The sequence below is a fragment of the Lissotriton helveticus genome, chromosome 6 (genome assembly GCF_964261635.1).
Source record: "Lissotriton helveticus chromosome 6, aLisHel1.1, whole genome shotgun sequence".
Classification (NCBI taxonomy): Eukaryota; Metazoa; Chordata; class Amphibia; order Caudata; family Salamandridae; genus Lissotriton; species Lissotriton helveticus.
This window is the reverse complement of record NC_136067.1, coordinates 846629219-846650910: the sequence shown is the minus strand read 5'-3', so window position 1 is coordinate 846650910 and position 21692 is coordinate 846629219.

Here is a 21692-nt window from a genome sequence, read left to right as displayed (position 1 = left end):
GGAAAATGCATATACTACCATGAAGCCCAAATTACAGACGTACAGAGTCATAACACCTAACAAAAATCCATAATTAGGCAAAATCTAGGTAAGACTCAAGAGTCAAACTCATAAAGAGTACTGACAGCATCCAATAGAAAATCTTGGAACAAATAGACAGAGTCTAAGGAGGAAAAGCAATAACTTCTAGGCCTGGCATCTTTTGGTGGGATTTCCCCTGACTTTGTGCTTCGGACCTCCTATGTTTGACTGTGTATTGTATTTCATTTTTGCTGGTTTCAGGACTCTGGGCACTTTACCACTGCGACCAGTGCTAAAGTGCAAGTGCTCCATATGTGAAATGCAATGATGATTAGTTTTTACATGATAGGCATATCCAGGTGTGCCCAGTGCCTGTAAATCAAATGCTACTAGTGGGCTTGCAGCACTGATTGTACCACCTACGAGTAGCCTTGCAAACATGTCTCAGACCTGCCACTGCAGTGTCTGTAGTTTTAAACTGCTATTTTGACCTGGCAAGTGCACCCACTTGCCAGGCCTGAACCTTTCCTTTTGGTGCATGTAAGGCAGGCCCAAGGTCACCTCATGGACACCTCATAGAGCAGGCACTGCTGTGTTTTTCATGTATTGGTAGTGAAATACTGCTAATTTAGTTTTTCGCATCAGCAAGGCCCATCCCTCCCATATGTTAGCATTGGAGCTGCATTTTAACATCTTACAAGTTCATCTTCCAATTAGGAGCTGATAGAAAATTGAAGTTTGGGTTCTCTGGACTCACAATTTTAAAATACATCTTTTAGTAAAGTTGTTTTTATATTGCAAGTCTTAAAAATGCCACTTTTAGAAAGTTGCCATTTTCTTACCTTAACCATACTGTGCCTCTGTCTGTCTGCTGAATACGCTTCTGGGTTAAGATGACAGTTGGGCTGATGGTGCATTCACTCAAGACACTCACACAAACAGAGCTGAAGTGTGCCCCACATATCCTGATGGCCCATCACCAGGCTGAATTGTCTTCCTGAGCTAGAATGGTGGGAGGAGTTGACACTGACATCTGAATACGGCTGTACCTGTACTCACACAAAGCTGCCTCTAACCCCTGTAGTGTGTCTGGAGCCAGGGCAGGGTAAGGCAGTCTCTTGTGCACTACATAGACTGTCCTTTGGAGTTTGCCTACTTCGAAGACTTAAAATGGGAATAACCACTGGACCTGTGACCCAATATCTTTGGAACACTTCTGGGTTGAGGACATTCTGCCATGAAGAAGAGCTGGATTGCTATCAGGAGTTAGTGCCACTTTTCTGAGTACTTTGCTGTGTTGGCTTGCTGCTGCTGTTTCTGTCCTGGGAGCGAAAGAGCTTTCAACATCCTGCTTCCAAGGTTCTCCAAGGGCTTGTGTGTGCTTACCTCCAGTTAAGAAGTCTCAGAGCCATCAAAGACTTCACCTGCCTGATGCTAACAGCACCTGGACTTCTCTGCTGGGGTCCTGATTCTCCAAGTGATGCCAAATCTAGTTTCTGGGTCCTTGAAGCCATGTGGTTGGTGCTGCAACCCAAGAAAAGCAACCCAGATGACATCAGTGATGGCCCTGCCTGAACCGGAGCAGTGGGCACCACTCATAAAGAGCATGACGCACTGCCCCAACTTACACCGCAGTCCTGGTGTTGTCGACAAGAGCAACTTATCGACTTCGACTCCATCATCAAGGCTGCTGCCAGCATCAGAGCCAAGGGCACCACTCGTGAAGAGTGCGACGCACCACCCCAACTTGCACCACAGCCCTGACTTCCCTGATGACAGCTCTCCGCACCGTCGCTGCACCGCAGTCAGCCTAGGAGCCGAGGGCACAACTCGTGAAGAGCACAATGCACCGCCTGACTTGCACCACAGCTCCAGCCCAGGCAACGCTAGCCCTTCAACTGAGTCCACTTGAGACAACTCCTGGTGGCCCCCAGAGCTCAGAGCCCTTCCCACCCCCACCGACCATGCAAGTAACCTCAGCATCATCCTTGACTCCTCGCTCTCAATGAACTGCCAAATCAAAGCTGTCTCATCCTTCTGCTTCCACATGCTCTGCCAGCTTCAAAAGATTTTTAAGTGGATCCCCAACAAGTCCAGAAGAGCGGTCACCTAGGAGCTCATCAACAGCAAAGTCAACTACGGCAACCCACTCTTTGTCGGCACCACCCAGAAGCGCCAAAAGAAATTGCAAAGAATCCAGAACACCTTGAGACGCTAACGGGTGCTAAGCCGCATTTATTAGAACCCTGATTGATTGACTGGGAGTCAATAACCGCTGTATGTGATCTCCCATCCTCAACAATCCTGCGCCATTGTAAGGAACAGACGCATCGCCATCAATGCTGCATCACCTTCCCTGCAACAGTAAGGAGCTGACACATCACCTTGCCTTCCTAGCAGTAAGGAACAGAAGCCTCACTCTCCTGATACCATCCAACATCTATGTTTTTCATCACCTTCCAAGGCACTATAACCGGGGTCCGTGTGAGTCCACAGTTGTTTTAGACTTGTTTTTTTCAGATAAATATTAGCTATTTTTATAAATTGGTGTGGAGTCCTTTTGTAGTGTTTTAACTGTGTTACTGTGTGTGTGTGTGTACAAATACTTTACACATTTTCTCGGAGATAAAACAGACTGCTCGTGCCAAGCTACCAAAAGAGTGAGCAGGGGTTATCACAGGTGTGTTATACCCTTACCCTGAATAGAGTGAGGGTCCCTTCTAACAATAACCAACTACATGAGCCCAAATAAAATAAGAGAGGAGCCTCCAAATCCCAACACCCAGAGAGCTTTATACAAAATTCATGCAAACTATTCATAGATTCTTCAAATTTGGCATTGTATGATCATGTTTTGGGTCAGATTGGTAATTCAGAAACACAACATAATATTCTAAATCGCTATCACTAACCCATTCTTATGGTAAGAGAAATATTCCACCTGCTCACTTAGTAACTCCTCTACGGAGAAGCTCAACACAAAATGAAACATTTCTTAACCTGTGGCTCATAGAATTAGCTTGCCTTCAATGGAACTTCCAGCGGAAGTCCTTGAAAACGATATTTTGGGTACATGATGGAAGCTTCATTAACAGTACACGTTTCATAACACAGTATGCATCTTTGAATCTTTGCCGTCATTCACTTGATGCTCCACGGGAACAAGGAGAAAAATGGTTTGCAATGGGACACTGATTGGGTGGGGGAATAAGCAAGAACAAGATGAGCAGAACACCAGAAACTGCATCCATTTTTAAATAAATGGTGTTACACACAAAAAAGTGGCATAACTACTTCACATTATTAATTTATTTATTTATTTATTTGGAATCTTATATAGCGCGTAGTTACCCTCGGGCATTCCAGCGCTTAACCAGACAGCAACGATAACCACAGAGCCAAATCAATCACATCACATAGGGAATAAGTATGTTTTCAAAAGCTTCCGGAAACGAAGAGTACTTGTCTCTGATCGCATCCTCAATGGAAGCGCATTCCAGAGGGTGGCTGTATGAACCGAAAATCTTCTACCCCCAGTATGAGCCCTATTGACCCTAGGAACCTGAAGCAGATGTTTCTGGTCAGAGCGCAGAGCTCTGTTTGCCTTATATGGCACCACTAAGCTCTTTAAGATGGGAGGTCCCCTCCCCTGGAGGATTCTATGTGCTGTGCAGAGGGCTTTATATTTCACCCTCTCCTGCACCAGAAGCCAATGCAATGACTACAGAGCAGGTTTGGCTGACTGTCTCCTTGGCACGTTCGTCAGCATCCTGGCTGCGGCATTTTGTACCCGCTGAAGCTTACTGAACGTAGCTTCAGGGGCCCCAAGGAAAATAGCATTGCAATAGTCAAGCCTTGAGATGATCAGACCCTGGATAAGTAACTTCCTTGATGTCAGAGGGAGGAGGGGCAAGACTTTACGGGCTGAACGAAGGTGCCCGAAACAGACCCCTGCCGTTTTCTTGGCCTGGGTCTTAAAAGAGAGGTCTTGCTCTAACCACACCCCCAAGCTCTTGATCTCCTGCTTAGGGCTGGGAAGCTCGCCCAGACAACTGGGCCAGATGGTCGAAGGGAGTAGGGGAATCTTATGCCCTAGCAGCATTACCATTCCAAGTAACATATCAAATTCTTTTCAAGTGCAACATCAATTCATTGGTTATGAGCCTATGCATCATCAAAACCATTACATTTCAAAAGTAATTTTCACACAATATTTGAACATTTGCACATTTTTGAAAAAGCTACTACAAATCTACCTCCTACCTCTTAGAGAATTGGATAGACGGATCAAGAATAAGACATTCTGTAACTTACATGTTTATTTTAGACAGTGCTTCTGTGATTAGACCTGAGAGATCATTTAGGGACATTCTTTTATTTTTGTTTAGATGCCCTAGTAGCCTACATAAGTTCAAAACAGAGTGGGTGAAGCACTCAGTGTATTAAATCGCAATAATCAGGAATGTATCAGCAAAGAAAATATAATAGCGTCCATTAGGTCTTCAAAGTATGTTGTGTTCTTCATCTTTGTATTTAAGACTGAGCTCCCTTGTAGTTTAATGTTCAAGGTGTAGGTTTATGTGTCTGTGTTGTATATCTTAGTTTATATTTATTGTGGCTTATCTGTTTTTTTGTCGCCCTGAAAAAGTCCTAGTATCTCTGTGACGAAACATGTAGACTGTGTCCATGTTTTATTTGAATCAGTGAAGATGAAAATTACAATAAAGAATGCAAGTGTTTATCAGACAAAGAGAAGTAGTCTATTTTGAAGACCTAACGTACTAATGAATGCTATTATATTTTCTTTGCTCATACATTCCTAATTTTTTTGATTTAAATTACTGAGTGTCTCTCCCACTCTGTTTTGCTTATTTATAATTTGGGTGTTTGGTTGGAATTGTCAAACCAGGGAGATTAGCACCAGTCCTCAGGAATGATTTTCAATGTGGTAACTTATCCCCACAACCGTTTAGATCGAATTAGTTTAGGCTACATATGTTCAATTGCTGAGGAAGCTTGAAAAGTCTTCTGCTGTTGAATTTCGCTCCAAAGTCTTGGCTTAATTTGTAGCTGAATTCTTAAACAAACACCTATACTTAATATCCACATCCTTTTCCTAACGTATTCTTGTGAGCTTCATGTAAGACCTAATAATTTTTTTTTAAAGTAAGTGTGTCCTTAAAGATGCACACAGCAAAACATTGCATAGTAGATACCACCAGCAACTCCGACCTGACGCCGCAGTCACTCGACTTCCTCCTCAACTATTATAAAAAAAAAGAAAACATTTACCCGGCCCCCAGGAGAGTTCCTACTCGTCCCTCGTCCCGGGATGCCTGGACCTAAGATGGCCACCATATCAGACATCCCTACACACCCTAGCTGTTTCTGATTGTGAATCTCACCACGGAGGCCCTCACAGACACGACGCAAGGACTTCCCTGCTTGACGACAGGATCAGAAGGTGCTTTTACCCCTCTGCAGGCGCATACCCGCCCGATATGCAAGCTCCAGCTCATTTCCCCCTTGCATAAGGCTGCCTGACTTCAAGATGGCCGCCAACTCAGACATTATTGCTAGTCAAACAAGCCTCTCACCAAGAAGCACCCCTACCGACTCCCTAAACAGCGACTCGACATCGAAACAAAAGACATCTGGAGGCTTTGGGCATGATGGTCATCTTCTGGGGCCCAACGGCGTCTATCTGACATCTCGTCCATTTAACTAACTACCAAATTCGCAGGTACGTTCCCAGGCCCCCTGACTAAGCTCCCACCCGTCCCTCACCTACGGAAGGGATGCCTGAACACAATCTCGGCTGCCACTCCGGACTTCCCAACTCACTCTGAAATGATTCCGATGTGAATCTCATCATCTTAGCCCCCGTTAACACGCTTAGAGTACTACGCCCGATGCCACGATCAGAGGGTACTTTGACCGCTCTCCAGGCACAATCCACTCCCCACACAAGCTCCAGTTCCACTGCTAAGAGCTGGCTATCACTAATAGGGACTTCACCTTAGATCAAAGGATCTTCGGAGCAAAATACACTCCTCTGGACCCCTGCTACACCGCCCTTCGCCTCTGCCGCAACCTTACTATCACGCCTTAAAAAAATAAAGAAGCTCAACACAAAAGTCCAATCTCCAATCATCAAGAGCACCTCACTCGTTAGACATACAACACTCCAGTAGATCAACAAGCCATTCCCCCTAATTGCTCCAGGATGCCGCCGGCCTTGAGTTCAGTCATGCAGTCCTGCCCGTTACAGAATCTCCTTTCCCCTCTTGGTCAGAACACCTACACCATAACTTTCCCATAAAAACTCTCCTTCAAAGCAAAAACACGCTTTAAACAGAATCTAATTAGGCAACATCCCGAAACACTCATTGTGGACACCTACCACTGCTCATCAAGAGGGCAAAGAAAAATGGACTTCATTTTCCACACTTTAAGACCGGACTCATGGGTTACCACTTTCAACTCACTCCTCCCTGTCTCAAAAACCACCCTCACAGAACATAACCGGAAACTAACTATCTCCCCCCTCAACCAACAGTCTCTCTCCGGAGACATCACCATCACCATTTTCCTGAATGGCACCATTCTTATACAGGCGAAAGATGAAAACCTAGAGTTATTGTTATTGTTATTTTTGATTTATAGCGCGCCCAATCACCTACAGGTCTCTAGGCGCTCGGAAATCACAAGAACAACAACTTAGCAAAAGCAGAGAAGCAACCATTAGTCTATATTGCGCTCATGGATCTTCTAAACAGCAGTGTTTTTAACACCCGTCTAAAGCGTAGGAGATTCTCTTCCCTGCGCAGCGGCTCGGGTAGTGCATTCCACAGCTGCGGGACTAGCACGGAGAAGGCTCTCCCTCCTTTGGTTACCAGTTTGTACCGAGGACAAACCAGTAGTTGAGAATCCGAAGATCTTAGAGATCTCAATGGGCTGTACACCGCCAGGCGATCCTTGATGTAGGCAGGTGCCAGGCCATAGATTGCCTTATGAGCTATACACAGATTTTTAAATTCTGCTCGCTCTTTAATGGGGAGCCAGTGCAGGCTCTGTAGTAGGGGAGATGCTTTCGATCGTCTTGGTAGTCTAAAAATAAGACGTGCAGCATCGTTCATAACAATCTGTAGCCTGTATATCAAAGTTTTTGGCAGGCCAAGATAGAGGGCATTTCCGTTATCTATCCTCGAGATCACGGTGGCTGCTACGATTGAGCGCATCATGGATTGGGAGAGAACGGGGGCTAGCTTACGTAGCTGCCGGATGATGTTGGTGCAACTTCCCACCACCGATGAGATCTGATTGACCATCGATAGATCACAGTCCAGTTTGATCCCCAAACTCTTTACGTTCAGGCTAGGTTTTGGAGCGGGGCCTAACTCCGCGGGCCAATAGAGGTCTCCCCATGGGGAGGTGGCAGATGGAATCACCAATACCTCGGTCTTGTCTGGGTTGATTTTCAAGAGATTTCCCGTCATCCATTGGACCGTGTACCTCAAGATGTTCTGGGTTTGGAGTTGTGCGGCACTTGTGTTATCGACACTCAGCAACAGCTGAGTGTCGTCCGCATAGTTGAATACTGTGCAGCCCATGCTCGCCAAAGAGGCAATCAGAGGTTGCAGGTAGAGATTAAATAGAAGTGGGGACAGGGCCGAGCCCTGAGGTACCCCACATTCTAACGTCCCCACCTCCGAGATTTCATCCCCTAATTGTATCCTTTGGGTTCTTCCCGAGAGGAAGGATTGCAACCATCTGAAGGCCCGGCCTTTGATGCCAAAGTTCCTCAGCCTCTCCAGAAGCAACGCATGGCTGACGGTATCGAATGCCGCTGAAAGGTCTAACAAAATCAGGGCGCTCGGTTTCTTACCGTCAGCCAGACCTCTCAATTCATCCAGCACCGAGAGCATCACCAACTCGGTGCTGTGATGAGCTCGAAACCCTGCCTGTCGTTCATGAAGTAGATGGTGAGACTCCAGGTACGTGGACAGGGACTTTAATACATGTTGTTCCAGTATTTTTGAGAGGAATGGCAACTGAGAGATAGGCCTATAGTTCTTTAGCACAGCGGGGTCTGCGCCTGGTTTCTTTAGCAGGGGTCTTACGCGTGCTTCCTTGAGCTCAGCTGGTATATGCCCTGTCTCCAAAGATCTATTAAGGAGGGAGATGATGCGTTCCTCCACCAAAGGGCGGGCTAGCTGGAAGACTCTTGGTGGACACGGATCTGCTGGGGATCCGGATTTAATTCGACCCATCAGCTGCTCCAAGCTCAGTGTATCAATCTCTGGAAACAGTGCGATGGTACAGTCAGCCGGTTTATGAGGGGCTATCGGTGTGGCCCTCCCATTTGCCATGCCACTTTTTATCTCTTGGATAATAGTTCTCACTTTCTCCAAGAAATATCCCTGAAAAGCATTGCAATTTAAAGGAGACTGGGAGTTATCGGGTTTTTTACTCAACTCCGACAAGATCTTAAAGGTCTCCTTCTGGACATTGGCTGCCTTGCTTAGGCGAGCCTCATAGTACTCAGCTTTTGCTAGAGCAATAGACTTTTATATAGGTTGAGAGAGGTTCGATAGAGGTTTCTGGCTGAAGCCTGTTTAGTTTTCCTCCATCCTCTTTCTATCGCTCTAAGCTTCCTTTTATGGTCCCTTAGTGATGGCGTAAACCATGGGGCCCCTTTACCAGGTCCTTTTAGTAGCTTTGTTCTCCTAGGTGCTATCTGATCAATAGCTAGGGTTAGGCTCTGCGTTAGATCCGCATAGTCCCGGTCCAAACTATGTTCGGGACTCGAGGACCGATCCCTTGGCCGGAGTACCTTGGTCAGGGTTGGCAAATCAACCTCTGCCCAATTACGGATACTCCTCACTTCCAGTGGTAGATTGTTTCTAGGGCCGTTAATGCGTACCTCACAAGATATTAAATAATGATCAGACCATATACATGGGGCAACGTCTTTAAGGGCCACATTTGGATCGGTAGTCCACACAAGGTCAAGAACATGACCTTTATTGTGTGTGGGAGCCTCCACAAGTTGTTTAAAACTTAGGGCTGACATCAAGGTGTCCAATTGGCGCGTAGGCAGGTCCCAGTGGGGCTCATCCCAATGTAGATTAAAATCTCCTGTTACTACGATTTTGGTATAACGGGTACATAAGTCAGACACAATGGGACTAAATAAATCATGGAACAGTGGGGTTGCATTGGGTGGGCGATAAACAGCTAGCACCACCCAGCATGAATTATTCACAGTGACTTTCACCCCAAGCAGATCAGCTAAATCGACTGTCTCTGACAGCAGACTTTCCACTGACAGAGTCTTTTTAAAAAGAACCGCTACCCCTCCCCCCGTGCATTTCCTGGGCGATTATGCCATATCGCATCATAGCCGCTTGGGAGGGCGGCGATGATGTCCGGCATCGAGTTATCGCCCAACCAAGGTGCTGATAGAGTCAGTATGTCTATCTCATTGTCCTGCAACAGGTTATAGATTTCTACATGGTGACAGTGGAGCGAGCGAGTATTTAAGCTAGCTATTTTCAATGTGGAGTGCCGCCCTAAGGGGATCACATTAAGGGGGGCAGAAATCGCGTACTTTCTGAGTTTCAGTAAGGTTGCACAGTCCACGTGTGCCTCACCTATATCCAAGTTGCACAACTCTTCCGAGGAGTAAATACGCCGTTGGCCAGATGTCCCCGCCCCCGGGCCCGTCCGTGCGCGGACGGGCGCAGACGGGCTGGACTCTGGCCTCCCTCTTCGACTCCCTCTTCCCCACTCTAAAGACGGCTACTGCTCTCTACCCTCACCAGCCACGCACCCCCCCCCAGTGGCTCCAGTCAAACCCCCAAGCCGCAAAGCAGGCTTCCTTCACCTCTTCGTGCACCACCGCCCATGCCTACTCATGTCACCAGCCATTCGCCTCCCCCAGCCCCGTCCCTTAATTCCCCCCACCCCACGGCCACCTCCACTCCCTCCCTACCTCCCAGAACTCTGCCCCCACTCCCTCCCTTCCATCTCCCAATCCCCTGGACACCCCCCCTTCCTCCCTACCTCCCAGAACACTAACGTGCTCCATTCCACTCAATGAAGATAACCACCTCTCCCAAAGGGGCTGCAACCCTCCTCCCTCTCGTTTCCCTGACCACATGATCTCGAAACCTGAATCTGATCCCCTTACCCCTGCTATCCCCCCAGTCACTATCTCACCCCAAACCTTTTCCCCCTCTCTAGCCCCCGCCCATCTGAACCCCAACCCTGACTTGAACCCCAACCCTGACTCAGTCCCTCCCTCCCCAACTATCCCTCCAAACAGCATCCCGCCCCATTACCCCTCTCCCTCTCCAGTTCTTTACAAACCGGAATCGATCCCTCCTACCTCTTCTCTCCCCCCCACAAAGGCCCCGCCCCTTCGCCCCTCTCACTTAAGGCCCAGCTCCGCCCTCAATACCCCTCCATCTCCCAGGATGACACATCGCTTGGACCTTCTTGAAGCCCAGATCGCCACGGTGATCCTCGGACTAAAAGAAACCCTTTCCTCCCTAGAGAAACTCCAGCTACCCCCCATCTCGTCTCACCTCCCCTCCTCCAGCAACCTCCCATTAGGAATGACGCCCCCCCCGATCAGACCCCTGTCCCCCCCAGGCTCTCGGCCTCCTCTTACTGAACCCCGGACTGGACAACAAGTTGACAGTCCCAGAAGAACCTCTTCCTCTCCCTCCCCTGAGGAAGTGAGCTCCCGAGTCGCATCCTATAAACCCCCTCCCAACCATCCTGCACAAGCTCTACTCCCGCATCCCTTTCTTCGATCCAAGTCATCACTGGTATGAGAAGAGACCCGCCTCACCGCAAAACCGCCAGACCCCCAGCCCATCTCGCATCCCTACCCAGAGCGAATTTGGTCAACCGGAACCCGGATGCAGAACCCCCCATCAATTGCATGCTCATCAACTGCAGATCAGCGGTCAAACATGCAACTGAACTAGCTGAAACTATCCTCTCCCATGACCTAGATGTAGCCTTCATCACTGAAACATGGCTGAACACCCTATCCCCTCCCATCTTGGACACGCTGGTGCCTCCCGGCTTCTCACTTATCCACAAAGACAGACCCATACGCAAAGGAGGCGGAATAGCAATTATCCACAGAAGTGACCTCTCCATTACTGAATCCTCCTCCCTCCTCTACAACTCCTTTGAATGCCTCTCGGTCTACATCAATTTGCCCCACCACAGCCCACTCCTATGCCTTCTCCTTTACCACCCTCCAGGCAACGCTACTGTATTTGGCGAACAGCTGTCGGGTCTGATCACTCAAACCGCTCTCAACAGTGACGTCAGAATAATTCTGGGCGACCTCAACCTAAGATGGAATGCAACCAAGAATCCGCTCATTCAATCTCTCACCTCCCTTCTACAAGACCACGATATGATCCAACACTGCTCAGAAGAAACACACCATAGAGGAGCGATCCTTGATGCAATCATTGCAGACAAAAAGACAATTTCAATTGACCACATCATCCCTGTGGACTGGTCCGACCACCATGCCATCCTCTTTCATATCAACCACCCGGCTCTTTTCCTCCCACCCACCCAAACCTCCCCCAAGTGGGTCAGAAACTTATCGAAAGTCCCCTCTGACAAGCTACAAGATGCTCTCAGTTCTCTCCTCCTGAGCTCAACGGAGCTCCTCTCAACCACGGATCTCACCTCGCTCTATCACTCCAACCTAGAGTGTGTCCTGGACCAGCTTGCACCTAGAAAACTAAAAAAAAACGGAAGCATTCCTTCCAGGTCTTGGTTCTCCACTGATATCAATGATGAACGCAGACTCCTATGAGCCATGGAAAGATCCTGGAGGAACAACCCCACTGCCCTCAACCGGGACCAACTCAAAACAGCTCGCAAAACCTACCTTAATCATATCAAGAACAAAAAGTCATCCTTCTTCTGCTCTGCTCTATACAAGGCTAAAAACCACCCCAAAGAACTCTTCAATATCATCAGAAACCAAACCTCCATACCCATGACAGACAGCTTAACTGCGTCCAAATCCCAGTGCGACGACTTTGCTAACTTCTTCAACGAAAAAATTGCCTCAATTGAACGATCTTGCAGCAATCTTTCCGCCCTATCAGAGTTGCACCCTACTGCTTCTACCCACTCAAGATCAACAACGGCAGCCACTCGCTGGTCTTCCTTCCAACCCATCCAAACCAAAGCGATAAGCGATCTCATTGCCATCGCTAATCCCTCGTCTCACTCCTTTGATCAGCTGCCCTCGAGACTGACGAAAGACCTGAAACTTACTCTAGCCCCTATCTGGGCCAAGATCATCAACAGCTCCTTGAGCGATGGCTCAATCCCGGACTGCCTTAAACTAGGTCAAGTCACGCCACTCCTAAAAAAACCTGGCCTCGACCCTACGGTCTTGAACAACTTCAGACCAGTGTCAAACCTGCTGCTCTTATCGAAAATCTTGGAAAATTGTGTGCTATCTGAGCTAAAAAAACACCTGGAGATCTTGAATCTTCTTCACCCACACCAATCTGGGTTCAGAAAGGGCTGCAGCACAGAAACCGCAATCCTCAATGTGATGGATGACCTACACATGTCTCTCGACTCCAACCAATGTAGCCTCCTCATCCTCTTAGACCTCTCGGCAGCTTTCGACACAGTTGATCACACCCTACTACTCAATGTCCTACAGAAGAGAGCGGGTTTGGAAAAAACTGTTCTCAAATGGTTTGCCTCCTTTCTCAACAACCGCACTCAAATTATCAAAATTAAAAGCTACAAATCGGACCCCCTCCCCATTACTAGAGGAGTCCCACAGGGGTCAGTGCTCTCTCCACAACCTTTCAACATTTACATGGAGCATCTCACTACAATTCTAAGAAACTCCAACATCCCCTTTCACCTCTATGCGGACGACACACAACTCTACCTGGAAACCACTTCGATCGCAGACATCCACAGACTAAATGACACACTCACAGAGGTCCAACACTGGCTCTCATCCAACCACCTCAAACTTAATGAAGAAAAGACAAAAGTGCTCCTCATCTCAAACAAAAATGAAAATCCCCAAATACTCGAATGGCTCAAAGCCTTAAACGCCCTCAATGTTCCTTTTGTTCCTACAACCTCCGTCAAATCACTGGGGATCACTCTGGACCCAAAACTGGACATGAAAGAACACATCTCTAAAACTGCCAAAAGTGCTTTCCTTAACCTGACACTTCTTTACAAACTTAAACCCTTCCTCCCCTTGAAAGACCTGAAACAGGCCACTCAGGCACTGGTACTCTCCAGGATTGACTATGGCATTGCTACTCTGACTGGAACAGCCAAATCTCATCTAGGTCCTTTGACGGCTACCCTGAATGCAGCAGCTAGAATGGTCACGGGAACTAAGAAATATGAGCACATCACCCTGGCTCTCAAGGACCTGAAATGGCTTCCTATTAACCTTCGAGCCAACTTCCGCACAGCCTGCCTCACACACAAAGCCCTGCATACCGGTAAACCAGAATATCTGGCCAATAAACTCAAGAGAGCCGGTCAGTCCAGGACCTCAGAAGCTCCAACACGCTCCTACTCATACCTCAGAAATCACAGAAACGCAAAAGATCTAACAGGTCCTTTGCGGGAAATGCTCCTAAGATATGGAACTCCATCCCCCCCCACATCAGGATGACCGCCTCCTTCCTGAAATTCAAGACACTACTCAAAACCTTCTTTCTTGAGCGGGCTGGATCGTAACGAGAACCACCGTCTGACTTTGATAGTTCACTATCTCTTTGGTCTTAACGAGAACCTGATGACTCTCCCTTGATCTCCGCCATGTCGCCCTCATTTTGACTCTGTATAGACTTTTACTTGCTACCATGCTTTCCCATACTTTCCCTACCCTGCTCGACCTACCTGTTATGTTGATGCTTATTTGTATCCGTTGTGAAGCGCTCTGATACCTTCGGGTCTAGCTAGCGCTATACAAAACTTAAATAAATAAATAAATAAATACTTTTGACAAGGGGCTAATATTTCTGTTGCATTTTTAAGAAAGCCTATGTGTGCATGTCTTTGTGAACAGAAATATTGCAAATCCAACATGTTTTCATGGCAGCAGATAACTCCAGAGATTTCCAATGTGTTCTCCTACACGGTACACGCTATTCACACATCAGTCAGTCCTTCCATGCACTGCTTATGAGACCCAGTGCTAAAGACTGTAGTGTGCCCAAGCGCTACTCCGACTCCACAGGGACCCAAACCCATCTTCTCTTTAGTAAGTTATGGTTCACTGGTTCTTTTTAGTCCATCAAGGTTCGGAGGAGAACTGTCAATTCAACTGAGTTCAATTTAATTCATAGCTCCATTCCTTTTTTTTTAAAATCAGCCATACAAAATCAGCTAAAACAATAAACGGTAAAAAACAAAGTAATATGTTTGCCGCCACCCAACCACCAGTTCTTATCAGCCAAGAAAGGTGCTTGAAAACTAAATTAATTATAACAGTAGGGACAGTCAGCCTGAGTGTTCATCTCTCCGACAACATTGGTGAGCTATCTATAGGTATTTCCCCATCAGGGCATTACAACTCTTTTAACTTTTACTGTGAGGGGGAGAATTCATTTGTTATCATACCCCTGTAACATACAGATAGAAAGACACTTTGGGTCCAGGATTCAAACGAACATTCATAATTTTGCTCTGACCACAACCTCCTGGACCAGCTCATGACCAACACTGCTCATCACATATGTTGATGGTAGTAAGTAATTTTTTTGAGCTAGGCCTCATAGCTATTGTCATCCGCCCTCTTAGCGTCTGCACCTGCTCAGCTGGACCCTGCAAACACACACAAACAATTTATGTCACCACTCTCTCACAGCCGATCTGACCCTTACAATCAGCAGCTCTTACAGGGTGTGGCAGGGAAATGCCGGACACAATTACGATTTTGGGCCTCATGTACAAAGGTAAACTTAGGGAGATACTCTCAAGACCGTGTGATAATTATCGCAAAATTAGCTTAACTCAACTTTGCATATTGCAGTCTATCGTGTGAAAATAATGCCATGTTAACGTTGTATTCTTAACACGGCGGGACCGTGCAATAGTCTCATGCCAACGTGTCAAATGACCGTGATAAAATTACCATGACAGCAAAAAACTGCAAAACACTAACGCGAAAAAAGTTGTGATGTGGCCAACTACGATTAAAAAATCTGCCATTGTCAGCAACAGGCCTGCAATTCCCACGTGTCGTGCGGGAAAATGCACTTTACAAACAACAACAAAAATACACAAAAAACAAAATAAACTACGTAGCACCATAGATGCACCCGGACCGAGTGCAGAGGACAACTGGAACCCCACAAGCCCCACGGAGGACCAGCCAGGAACCCCGTGCTCGGGGAAGGGCAAGGAGAAGAGGAAGAGGAAGAAAGGGTTCAGTCCACAGGAAAACCAGATCACCGTCACGGAGGTGATGGAACACTCCCAACAACTGTTCGTCACCTCCACTGTGTCATTGGCAACACAAACGGAAATATGGCAGTCCATCGTGAACAACGTGAATGCAGTCGGAGTGTTGAGGAGGTCAATGGAGGAGGTCAAGAGGCGGTGGCATGACGCAAAAAGCCAAACCAAGCAGAAACTCACTGGCAACCGGAAGGAAGCAACGGCGACTGGAGGTGGGAGTCCTGCGCTAGGAGGAGCCGGATGAGCTGGAGGAAATGGTGGCCACAGTCATCAGTGTGGAGACGGTGCAAGGAGTTGGGGGTTCGGACACAGCTCGATATGACCTGACCCAACAGCAACAGGGTGAGTAACAACCAGGGACTGGGGAGACAGGGGGAGATGGGCACAATGGCACACATGAACAATTATGGGTAGCACACTGCACACCCACAATGATTGTGGAACATGTCACTGATACCCTGGGCACACTGCAGCACACATAGAAACATCAAGTAGGCTCCCGTCCACTATGTGCACAAAGGGGCCCCCCTCCCTATCACTCATCTCACAACTTACTTATGCACACATGTGCTGAATCCAACAAAGAAGCTGCTCTGTAAGCCACACTGACAATGCAAGTGACACTGCATGACCAATAGCATGGCTGCAGTCAGAATACATGACATGGTGCACAACATGACACTGAGGTGGCCCAGTGTGGATCACATCCTCAAGGGAGCAGGTCACACTCTCACACATCCACGTGCACATACAAACCCTGACGTCAACAACACATCTGCAGACAAACAATGCGCAAGAGTACAAAAACCGTCCAAGAGCACAAATGACCCAAATCGCCAGCAACTCAGCACCGTAAAAGCATACAAGTCAAAGGCACACCACCTCAAACGGATAAGGGGCTGCTAAATCAGAGCTGGCGGGGCGACTCTCCCACAATGCAGCACACACACATAGCAATCACAGCACATCAACATTGACGACAATGTGGTACAAAGTGCAACACTTTCACTACAGAACAGAGGACACAACTGGTGCCGCTTGTGCGTAGAAACTGGCCAATCACATCTGGCATAGCAGTAAACTGTGAGATGATAATGTACGAGTATAACCTTACATCCGTAATGTAATCAAAATGTCCACTGTCTCCCATCAAATAGCCAACTCCTCCAAAACAGTCACAGTGTACATTGCCATGCAGTCTGTATGTAAACATGTACAATGCATCAACATAAATGTAACACACTGTTAACCTGCATCTCCCCTTTACATTGCAGAGGGGCAATCAACATTTCCTGCAGAGCAGACCAGACATCTCTTCAGTGATGATGAAGAGGACCTCCTGGCCATCTGCTCCGACACCCTCCAACGGCTCGTGGACAGCCTCTGCACCCCACCTCCAGGAGCAGGGCAGCCCAGCTGCATGTAGGTGACCTCACCCCCTGCACAGACCACACAGCAGGAAGCACCCACCACCATGGCTGGCTCCCAGCACCTCACAGAAAAATACATGGCCTTCCAACGCCATGTGTTAGACTGCCAGAGGGGCTGGCTGAACAGGTGCGGGTGGGTTCCGACCTCATGGCAGCCAAACTAGATGCCATATGTGGGTGTATAAGTTCCATCAGAGACCACTTACAGTCCCTAATGGACACCCACAGTCCGTTCCATGCTCTACAACAATCCTTGGCTGACTTCGCTGGAGCCATTACTCGGATACAAGAACTATCTAGTCAGACAGGCTCCAGCGATGACAGCAAAGAGTTGGCACAGATGTGGAGGACAATGAAGAACATGGAGCGGATGCAGGCTGGAAAGATGGCTGTCACGGCTGAACACCAGCAAGCTGTAGCTGGGATCTTCCATGCCCTGCAGATCCTCATCTTGCCATTGCTGCCACAGAACCTGTCCCAGATGACTGCTGCAGGAACTTCAACACACACATCTCCGCCCCTTGATGTGTCAGTGGCACACAGTGATGCAGCCATAACACATCCGCCCCCTGGTGTGTCAGTGGCACACAGTGATGCAGCCATAACACCACCACACACACCTGACACAGAAGACATATCAGAGGACTAATATGTGGATGGTAATGACTCTGTGTGAGAAATGAGGTTGTAGCATTCATCCCCGCCATATGGCCTGTTCCTGCTTGGTTCAGCCCTCTGCATCATGCCCTGGAACAACACCTTTCACTGTCCCACAAAACACTCTGCGACATTCACCTGGACCCCGACATAGACTGTCATATCTGCTCTCGTTACCAATGATACAGCAATCAGGCTGCGGATTGAACTCTTCCTCTTCCAATTAACTTTTATTTCTCCAAAGGACTATGGTTTGCCCTCCACTGGGCAACCATGTAATGTGGTGTTTGCATGGCCATGTACTGCTCCAGCTCTGAGTCTCCACGGAATGTGAATGAAACATTCCAAATCACACGGATGTATGTCAGTACAACGGGATCTAAAAGATCGCGGTACTTGACAACGCGGGCATTACAACGCAAGTCGTTACAACGACTTGCGTTGGAGGGCGCGGATTTTGGAATCTTATATTCCAACATCAGTCCACGTAACAGTAGGGAAGGTGTTGGAATATAAAATTACAACATTCCTTGCCCAACAGTGCCATCCAGCGCAAGTCGTAGTAACGACTTGCCTTGTAATGGCAGCGTTATAAGGCACTGCGGTGTAAACACCGCGTTCTAAACGATGTTTCCCAAATCACACAGATGTGTCATGTCTATGTTCAATCAAGTATAAAAGTATGGATGAATGTAGGGACATTGATTGCACAAAAAGGTACACCCTGGGAAATGACATCAATGCGCATGTATGACCCTGACCCACATGGCCAATTAGATGACTGTGAAGGTGTGAACTAGCTGTGGCCTCATTGCTCAGGAACAACAATCTTGCAACACCCAACGTAGACCCACGTCCATGTTTTAAATAGGGATGTGTGTAAAAATATCAAATTCGGTAGCAGGCCTAAAGTAGTGTGACAACAGAACATCTCTTCACATACCTACTCACATTTAACTGTGTGAACACAGCCTGTTTTGATGGATCACATTGATCCACATGGCAAGAAGTTGGACACCATACTCACATTGCTGAAGACACGTAAGAGCACAGGTCTACCAGCAACTATCCCAACCACAATGTCTGGTTCACAGAGGTGGAGCTGGCAATGGGGACTCACCCCTAAGTGAAATGCGTCAGTCAGTCCCTCCTTGTGTACGGACAATGCTCATTGAGGTACACGATTTGTCATTCTAATAAACTCTCATCACAGAAGAATACTAGTGAAGTTGCGTAGACTTTATTAGCATGTGCGTGTCAGTACGGGCAAGACAATGGCCACAACATGCAGACCAATGCTTCCGACACTAACAGGCAGCAGAGGAACATGTAGAGGTGCAAGAAATGGGGAGGCAAAAATGTTCACCAATCACTACGGATGGCAAAGGTCTCAGCCCACCTTGCCTTGCTGGATAAGTCATGTGATGTTTGGCCTATGCTCTTTGCCCAGTGTCAGGGGACACAACTCACAGCCCATGGGATCTGCATAGTGCTGTACCACCGGACTGCGCTGACTGTCTGCTCTGCTGACCGTGAGCAGGTGAAAGGGTCCAACAAGGTCACATGTAGTACTACTTTGCCATGTGTGTACTCTCCCTCCAGCAGTATGTCAGATTTAGTAAGGTTGCCAAACGACGCTGTGCAGCTCCACCCATGGGACTGCCTCACCTTGCATAGGTGTGTGTCAACACGCGAAGGTGCACGCACATGCATTCTGAGTCCAGGCAAATGCAGAAATATCCACTGTTGTAGTGGGATATGTGATCATTTCTCCAAGATGCAACAAGGTGTTAGGACCTGTGCTCTGGGTTACATTCAGTTGTGGCTGCAGGAACGTAGTTACTCGTCCATTAATGCGAGCACAGCTTCCTGGGCAATCAGTTCCAAGAGTACGTCGTTGTGGACTTCAACGAACAAGAGGGTCATTAACTGGTCCGGACAGATGTGTTCCATCCACGCCGTTTCACCAAGCCGCAACACAGCCCAATAGGGGAGCGCTTGGATGTGGTCACTGCACATGAGGACTTGTGCAATCTCCCATTCCCAACTGCCAGCACATACGTCAAATTTCAAGGCATCCCATGAACGGGTATCACGGTTACACTCCTGGTCCTGGGCTAACAAAGGGCGCACACACAAGTCATAATCTAGTTCAGCTACCGTTGTGTTGGATAGGCAGACATCCATGGGCCACTCGAATATGCATGATTGACAGTGGAACCAGGGCTGGACGTAGGTGACATACGCAAGACGGAAGCTCAGACGGTAACTGATGTGCAACACTGCCAGTGGCAGTGCTCCCAACAAATTCAGCATACGTGCACGGTACAGTTCCACATGACAGGGGTTGTGCATGTGCCCAGGATGTTCTGCCATTGCATTGGTGGCTCTTGTAAAACCAGCACTCTTCTGACCTGCGGCAGTTATGTGGATGATATGCCACAGCTCGGAGCAAAGAGTCATATGTGTGTACAAAGTTTAGAAGTATGGGTTGTTGTGTATGTAAGTGTCAAGGGCATTCCATGCAAGAGTACCCTGAGCAAGGACTTCTGTGTGTGGGGTGTGGATACGTTGGAATTTCATTAGCACTTTGCGTAGTGTGGGAGTCGTCATCCTCTGCTATGGTATCTATCTCTCTCAGGGGGTGCCAGACTCATGCAAGACCAAGGTTGGAGGTGCAGATGTCCTTCCGCCTTATGTATTGAGACAAAGTAGCTTTCATACCTAATGTTAGTCTGACTACTGCTTGCATTCTGGAAATATGATGAGGCTTTCGCACTGCAATTGAGGCTAAGCCTTAGGCTTATGGTGCACCAATAGGTTTGAAGGTTTTTATTTGAACCATTGCTTGGTTACTTAAAACCCTTGCAATATTTACAGAATATATATTTACATAGTATGTTAAGATCATTAATAAAATCTTTGTTTATCAAAAATAATAGATTAAAAAGAAGTCTAGTAATTTCAACTTAAAATTTGAAAATGCTGATACAGGGAAAATGTTCAATTTGTGTATATGCCAATAGATTAAAATTCGCCCTTTACGGCCTATCAATCTAATATTGACATGTGATAGTAACTTATATATACATAATAAAACCCGAGATGCATAATGAGGGAAAGTTTGAAAATAAAATCTGTAGTATCCAAATATGTCTAATGGTAGGTGGCAAACGTAGGTCAAGACATTTGAATTCATTGGTTGTCCTTAACGGGGTTCAGTTAGAGTCAATAGTTCAACCCCTAGTAATGTTTTGGAGACTCGGATTTGCTTCTAATTGCTTGGTATAACAGTTAAATTGCTTCTTATATCCAAAAACACTGAATGATTTTCATGTTCTTTAAGTCTTTGCTCCACTTTCAGTAGAAATTTGATAAAACTGCAATTTAGTTGAGAGTCCCCTGGACCGAAGCAGGCTAAAATAGCCTGTCTTCTTGTTCGTATTCCTCTTTCATTGAAAGCCTTTGTTAACTGTTGTTTTCTTTCTTCCCTTACAATATTGCAGGAACAAACCAAATGCAAATGTTCCTCCTTGCAGCTCCCACAGAGGCGACAAGTGAAGGGTAGACTACCACGTTGCCAGGGAGCCATATGTTCTTTGGTTGGTAATAACCCCAGCCGATATTTTCTAAACTGCTGCTTAATAAAAACTAGATAGCCGGTGGCGAAGTAGTCTTGTGGTGAAACAGACTTATAATTGTTTAGTGTCATCCACCCATGTGCACTTGAGCTAGTGTAGCTTTATTTTCTGTTGCTGACTGAATTTTAAGAGACTTCTTTACTAAACGTTTAAAGGCCTGTTGGTCAATTGACATTTCCCAAAGCTGGACGTGACCTGTATGCTCAAGAGACTTTTGCAGATACTCTCTGCCTGGTGATATATGACGATTCTGTAACTCATCCCACAGCAAATAATTTAGGGCCAGATGTAGGTCGCCAAATACCGGTCGGTAACGGCCGATTTCGGCCGTTACCGACCGGTATTTGGCTTTTGAGATGTAGGTGGGTCTGAATTTACAGAATCGGTATATTTCCCGAATCGGTAAATTTACCACTTCGGTATTTTACCGAATCGG